General features: G+C 34.8%; 1 long non-coding RNA gene across 1 annotated transcript; it reads right to left on the bottom strand.

Annotated features, from left to right (window-relative positions):
- Nucleotides 1-2296: 2296 nt before the first annotated feature.
- Nucleotides 2297-4097, bottom strand: LOC115429377 (uncharacterized). The gene is made up of 3 exons (XR_003936773.1): nucleotides 3979-4097; nucleotides 2623-2723; nucleotides 2297-2353 (listed from the first exon to the last, which is right to left on the bottom strand). It is a non-coding gene; the product is annotated as an uncharacterized LOC115429377 (long non-coding RNA).
- Between the last annotated feature and the right edge of the window lie 2302 nt (nucleotides 4098-6399).

Genomic DNA, 6399 nt, shown 5'->3' with positions numbered 1-6399 from the left:
AACTTTAAAACGAGTTGATCAATCAAAATGCAATTTCAGGGCATGAAACGATAACTTATTACCGTCATCTTGCGGAAAACCCCATTCAATTTGCTTCAGTGGTCACGGAGAAATATGGATCTTTGAAAAGCATGTCAGAAGTCCCTTCCCAGAGACGCGTTGTCCATTGTGTTCATGCCTTACAAATACGAAGTTGTTCATTGTGTTCTCACACAAAAATTTCTCTTTTGAAAAAGTGACTGCTTGTTTCTTTTCATTTTCAACTAACGAAATAAATAATGAATTACATCCAAAAGGAAGCAGATTTCTGAGTTTTGCAAACATTGGTAAGGTGCAAAAATGAATGATTAAAGAAAGATATTAAATTATTAACTCATGGAAGACTGGATTGAGCTCCTTCTTCTTCCTCCTTCCTGCACAGAATTTGAATTCTGTCACCCTGTCAGTTGTGAGTAAAATATTTTCATTCATATGGATGCCAAGAGCATCCAAGTACCAAACTTGGAAGAAAGGAACCTGTGACATGCTTTACAAAGATCCACATTTCTCCGTGACCACTGAACTAAATTAAATGGGGTTTTCTGCAAGATGTAGGTAACAAGTTATAATTTCATACCCTGGAATGGCATTTAGATTGTTTAATTATTTTGAAACTTATCAATGCGGAAAGTCCGATTATAATCAGTCATTTATTTACCTCTTCATTTAACATTCTCCCTAAAAGACTTGATTTAGATTTTTATCCAATTCTATGTAAATAAACTGTGAGTGAAAGTGTGTGAAGAGATTCAATCACTTCCATTATATACTCTGTGTATGACATATGGAGATCTAAGGATTTCCATGTTTACTTTCACATATATCCAACTAATGAGGTTCATGATCATATTTCAATTAAATTAAAACTGATTAACAATGATTATTATCATACTGTCAACAAAACAGGATTGTTGAGTACTGTGAAGTATTTGAATTTTGAATAAAAACAATCAATTTTTAACTGGTTCCATATGTTAATTTTTGTGTCCACATTTTGTGTCATTTTTTTTTTACACACCACTGAAATCTTTTAATGTGTTTATTGTTTTGTTTTTGTTTGTAAATTTACAGTCATATGTCGACTGCCAACTGTTTTTGTAAGGAGGAGCAGGACTGTTCAGGACGGGGAAATACTAAATACAATCACTACTCTATGCTGATTAAAAACTACATCCTAAGTGACAACATATTTGTGTTTTAAGCTCCGGTATTTAGTATTTTTCATACATCAGTGAATTTTTTGATGTGACTATTGAATTATTTCTGTAGGAAGAAGCTTTGTAGAAGCCAGTGACCAGGAGTCTGTCCTTTGAATCATATATTTCCCTTCATCATGTACTGGAAATTAGCATCGAAGATAAACAATAACAAATATAACCACCAATTCATGACAGTTAAAGCAGTAGGATTTTTGGACTTTGTGAAGAATAAAATGACATTTGCATGGTGTATTGCACTACTGCTGTTATTGTAAATGGATTTGACTTATATCTTTTATATTCTATTATAGAATATCTTTTATGCCAATTATTTATTCTTACTTTTTATTTTTCTTATCTTTATATTTTTATCTGCTTTTTTTAAAACATTTTTTACATGCACGGTATTTAAGTAGCAAGGAGAAAGAGAAACAGTATCTCAGTTGTCTGTGTGTCCTGTGTATCTAGTGAATTAATTATAAAAAACAAACAAACTTTGAGCTGTTCTCATGTTGCAATAGCAATTCCCCTCGACAACAGTGTAAAACTTTGAAAACAATAACAAGTCAAACAGATGCACGTTGATATCAAAGTATTAGGGTTTATCTTTTCATCCATAAACTAATGAAGCATAAACCCGCTGTTGTGCATATTATTGAGCCACTACTTATGTAGTTCAGTGCAAGAGGTTTTAACACAAACAACGGAATTTCACTAATTTATATAAATTTTGGGGTATATTGATCAGCACCTTATGCTAAACATGTATAAAGTAAAGCAAAATAGAAATGTCACTGAATGTTGTTAAAAATATTTTTTCTTTTGTTTTTAGGAGAGGTAACATTTCTGTTTATTTGTTTGTTTGTTTGTTTGTTTGTTTTTTGGGGGGGGGGTTGACTCTGATTTTACATGCGTTAGAAGAAGACAAATGTGAAATCAGTCACAAGAGTTAAACACATTGATGCTCAAGTGCCTTCTCACAGATGAAGAGTTCTTTATCATTGCAAGATCGATCATTCCAGGTTTTAAGAGGGTCCCTCTCTTGACCCAAAACCTCACCACAGTCTTCTCCACCACAACGTTTACAATTATCTGGCTGTCCCTGTTTCCAGTACCTGCAGAAGAGATAAAGACAAACTCCATCTGTACTTTCCAAAGAACTTTCTGTTACATATTTATAAAGACACAATCATTGCTATAAATCACATCAGATCTAATCTTCTTCACATCAGTATGTCTGTATATCTCTGTTTTTTTAAGTCGTTACAGACTGTAACCCTGCATTAAGGTTTGGTTTAATTAACTGTAAACATCACAGTGTTCTGATATTTTCTGCATTTTCAATGTACCACAAGCAGGATTTATACAAAAATGAGAGTCTTACGTTCTGCCAACATTTTCTCCATTTACCCATTTCCAGACACCTTCGTTCTCAAGATCATTCAGACCAATCCACAAACGCTGCTTCAATGAGCTGATGAATCTCTGCATGTCATACATAGAAATTATTAGTCAATAACGGTTGATTTATTTTCATTCAGCTTTCCTCCTTATAGTAGCTGCTGAGCCATCCTGGTTTATAAATGTGGATTTTTATTCCATTGTACTGAAGTCAGCTGTGAGTTAAAGGCCTGTCCTGTGGAAGAGAGATCACTCCTCACTTCCTTTCTGTACTCTGTGTATGTGATATATGGAGATCTGACCTTCAGACAAAAAAGGATTCCAAGTTTACTTTAACATATGTCAAACTAATGAGGTTTATGATCAAATCAACTAAATTAAAACACTGATTAACAATGATTTTTATTATACTGTCAACAAAACAGGATTGTTCCGTACTGTGAAGTGTTTAACCCATAAAGACCCAAACAGCCACTGATGACCAAAACCATCTACTGATCTAAAATGTTTAATATCTGTTGATCCATTAATCTTATCAATACATGTAAATAATCAGTGTGAAATACAGTTTGTCATCTTTTCATGGTCATCAGATATGACCCATTTGGACGTTCAGAGGCTCCGTACTGAAAGTGGAAACACTGTCATCTTCTACAGCATTGATTCACCAGTAAAACCCATGGAGTTTGACAAGTGACAGTGGATGGAGATGCATATTTTTACATTCAGTTATTGATATCTTTGCTGAAAATGTAACTTTTTCTTCAGTTTTCTGTGTTTCTGGTTTAATAACTTTTGAATTTATGCTGAGCTTTTATGATCACCTACATGGTCAGTAAATTGAATATCAGAAAATACATGATTTTCACTGATAAAAGGCAAAATACAGAGGATAATATTATAATAAATGGTAATAAATCACTTAAGAAAGGTTAAATCTACAGAAAAATTCATTTGGAAAAAGTCACAAAAGTAGAACTTTTAAAAAAAAAATGCTATTGGTTAATAATTGGTTTCATATACTTATTTTTATCTCCACATTTTGTCATTTTTCAGATGTCACTGAAATCTTTTAATGTGTTTATTGTTTTGTTTTTGTTTTGACTTTGTAGAAGTCAGTGAGGAGGACTCTTCCTTTTGAATTCTATATTTCCCTTTGTCGTGTATTGGAAATTAGCATTAGAGATAAACAATAACAAACATAACCACTAATTCATGACAGTTACAGCAGTAGGATTTTTGGAGTTTGTGAGGAATATATTGACATTTGCATGTGACAAAAATATGAACAAAAAGGGCAAGTTTTCATTTTTCAATCCATTATCTGACATGAACTCACCTGTTCCTCTTCATTAGATACAACTGCAAGTGTTGCACCACGGTTTTCACAGTCCTGTTTGCTGACATGCCAGGTTTGTGTTGAGTTGGAAATAAAATAACAATGACCACCAAACTTCCTCCATGAATCAGGACAAGAAGATCTGTCTACAAAAATAACCAACACAAACATGAATACCTTTGTATAAAACATAGTATATTACAGCTGAGGGAAACAAGTTCACAAAAAAGTTCTAGATCATTATTTACTCACCCAGAAGCTGCTTACACAGCTCATCTCTTTCTTTAGTCAGATTGGTGTTGATTGCCTCTAACTGGTCTCTCTCAATGGTCAGGTTGGTTTTCTCATCTTCTAACAGTCTGCTCCTTTTGGTCAGGTTCTGATTAAACCTTTCCAAATTTCCATTGCTTTTCTGAAGCTCCATTCTCAGATTTCTCTCTGAGATGCCTTGAATGAAATTGAATCACAGGAAATACAAGGATTACATATTTACACCATGTATCATATTTTATATTTGGGCTCAGTATTTCCACTGGTTGAATGAAGATCAAAAACTTACTGATGGTCATTAAGACAATGACAGCAACCAGGAGGAGAAAACACAGCAGTCCCAAGAGCAGTAAAGCAGTTTTGACGTAGTTTCTCTTCTCTGAATTCACATCGACAGAATTAACTATGAACATAAATAAACAGATGATAATTATTAAAAATAGTATTTAGTTTCTGTTACATATGGGTGCTTTAATGAAACTGGGGCTCGTTTCTGCACTAGCTTGTTAAATCATTAAGCTCAGCGCAACGCAAAATGTGTCCATTTAACGCATTTTTTGCTATCCCATCTCTGGGCTCGCTCTTTGTTCTTTAAAAACTAACGCAATGCAACATGCGTTTGTGCGTTAGTTCGTTAACCCCAACGCAACGCAAAATGCGCTGTCCTGTTTCTGGGCTAGTTGGTTAAAAGTGTGCGCTGGCCCAGTTCCTCGTTCCAGAGCTGATTTTAACGCGGACCTCAGTGTTACAAGGAGGATGTATTCTTGTAGCTTCATTTCACTTCACTTCTGTCTTGTATTTCCTTTGAAATATTATTTACATTTGAAAAAGAAGATTTTTAACACAAGTTCAACAATATCTTTATAATATCAGATTTTTTTCCACTGACATTTTGCACGAATAAAAATTTATTTACTGAGTGAGGACTGATCGGCTCACTGAATTTTATTCTCTATCGATTTATGGATAAATATAGATTAGTTCTGGACAAAGTGTGTGTGGCTTTGAGAGATGAATGAATGAATGAATGAATGAGAACAGTATGGGAACAGAGCCAGTGAACTGGTGCCACACACACCAGTGGGTGTGTGTGTCTGTGCGCGTGTGCGTAATGAGATATGAGCGCATGAATGAGAGGAACGGAACAGCGTTCAGTTTTTCTGTTTGTCCTGTTGTTCGGCGTGGTTACGACCAACAGTGACCGTTTAGAGTTCTGTTGACAAAGTCACCAGTGCGGAATAACTGGGGTCATCCTTAGACGTCCAGCCCGACGCACCATATATATGTGTAAATAATAGGCCTGTAACAGTACACAAAATTTTCGGTTTGGTAAGTTTTCGGTTTTGAAAGCCACAGTTCGTTTTTTTTTTTTTTTTTTGGTTTGGTACGGGGAAGAAAGAAAACCCCTCAAAATGTCTTTAATCCATTTATGAATTTTTGAAAAATTTTCCCCCAGTTTTTTGAAAAATGTTTAATATAGAAAAACAGGAATATAATTCTGCTGCTATAAATCAAATAGAAAACAAAATAAATTATTAATATTACTAAATGTATTTTAAACATTAGTATTGCACTTTTCTCTGACAGGTAGTTTTGAACAAACAACAAAAATCAAATCACAGTTCTGTCAGTTCACATTCTGCATAAAAATACCAAAAAAATTCCACATGAAGTGCAACATTAACAAGAGGACAAACTGGTATTCTCTTTAAACAAACTGAAGAGCAACATTGACAACAAAAAATTAACCAAATTATTTATCTTAGGACAGAGAACAAACTCTTTAGGCCACTTTGTGTATGTGCGTGCAGGGTGCGATTTGTCGGGGGGATTATTTTTTTTGTTTTGGTCGGAACCGGGGGGGTGGGGGGGCCCATAAGTAACGTAACAAACGCTGGCAAAACGAAACGAAAGTGAAACTTTATATACTTTCAACGTCCAACTACGGGTTCTGTTCCTCTGTTATAAAGCGTGCGTGAGAGAGAGAGAGAGAGAGAGAGAGAGACAGACAGACAGAGCTAGTGTAAGGGTACGTTTACACGGCAACACTCCGCAAAGATTTCTCCTTTGCGTTATAAAATCATTCCGCGTTAAGACGAAGCCGCTATGATAACGATCTGCGTTAACATGAGTCCGCGAGGACGGCTGAAT

Source organism: Sphaeramia orbicularis, chromosome 1, assembly GCF_902148855.1.
Source record: "Sphaeramia orbicularis chromosome 1, fSphaOr1.1, whole genome shotgun sequence".
Classification (NCBI taxonomy): Eukaryota; Metazoa; Chordata; class Actinopteri; order Kurtiformes; family Apogonidae; genus Sphaeramia; species Sphaeramia orbicularis.
This window is presented reverse-complemented; position numbering and strand designations above follow the sequence as displayed.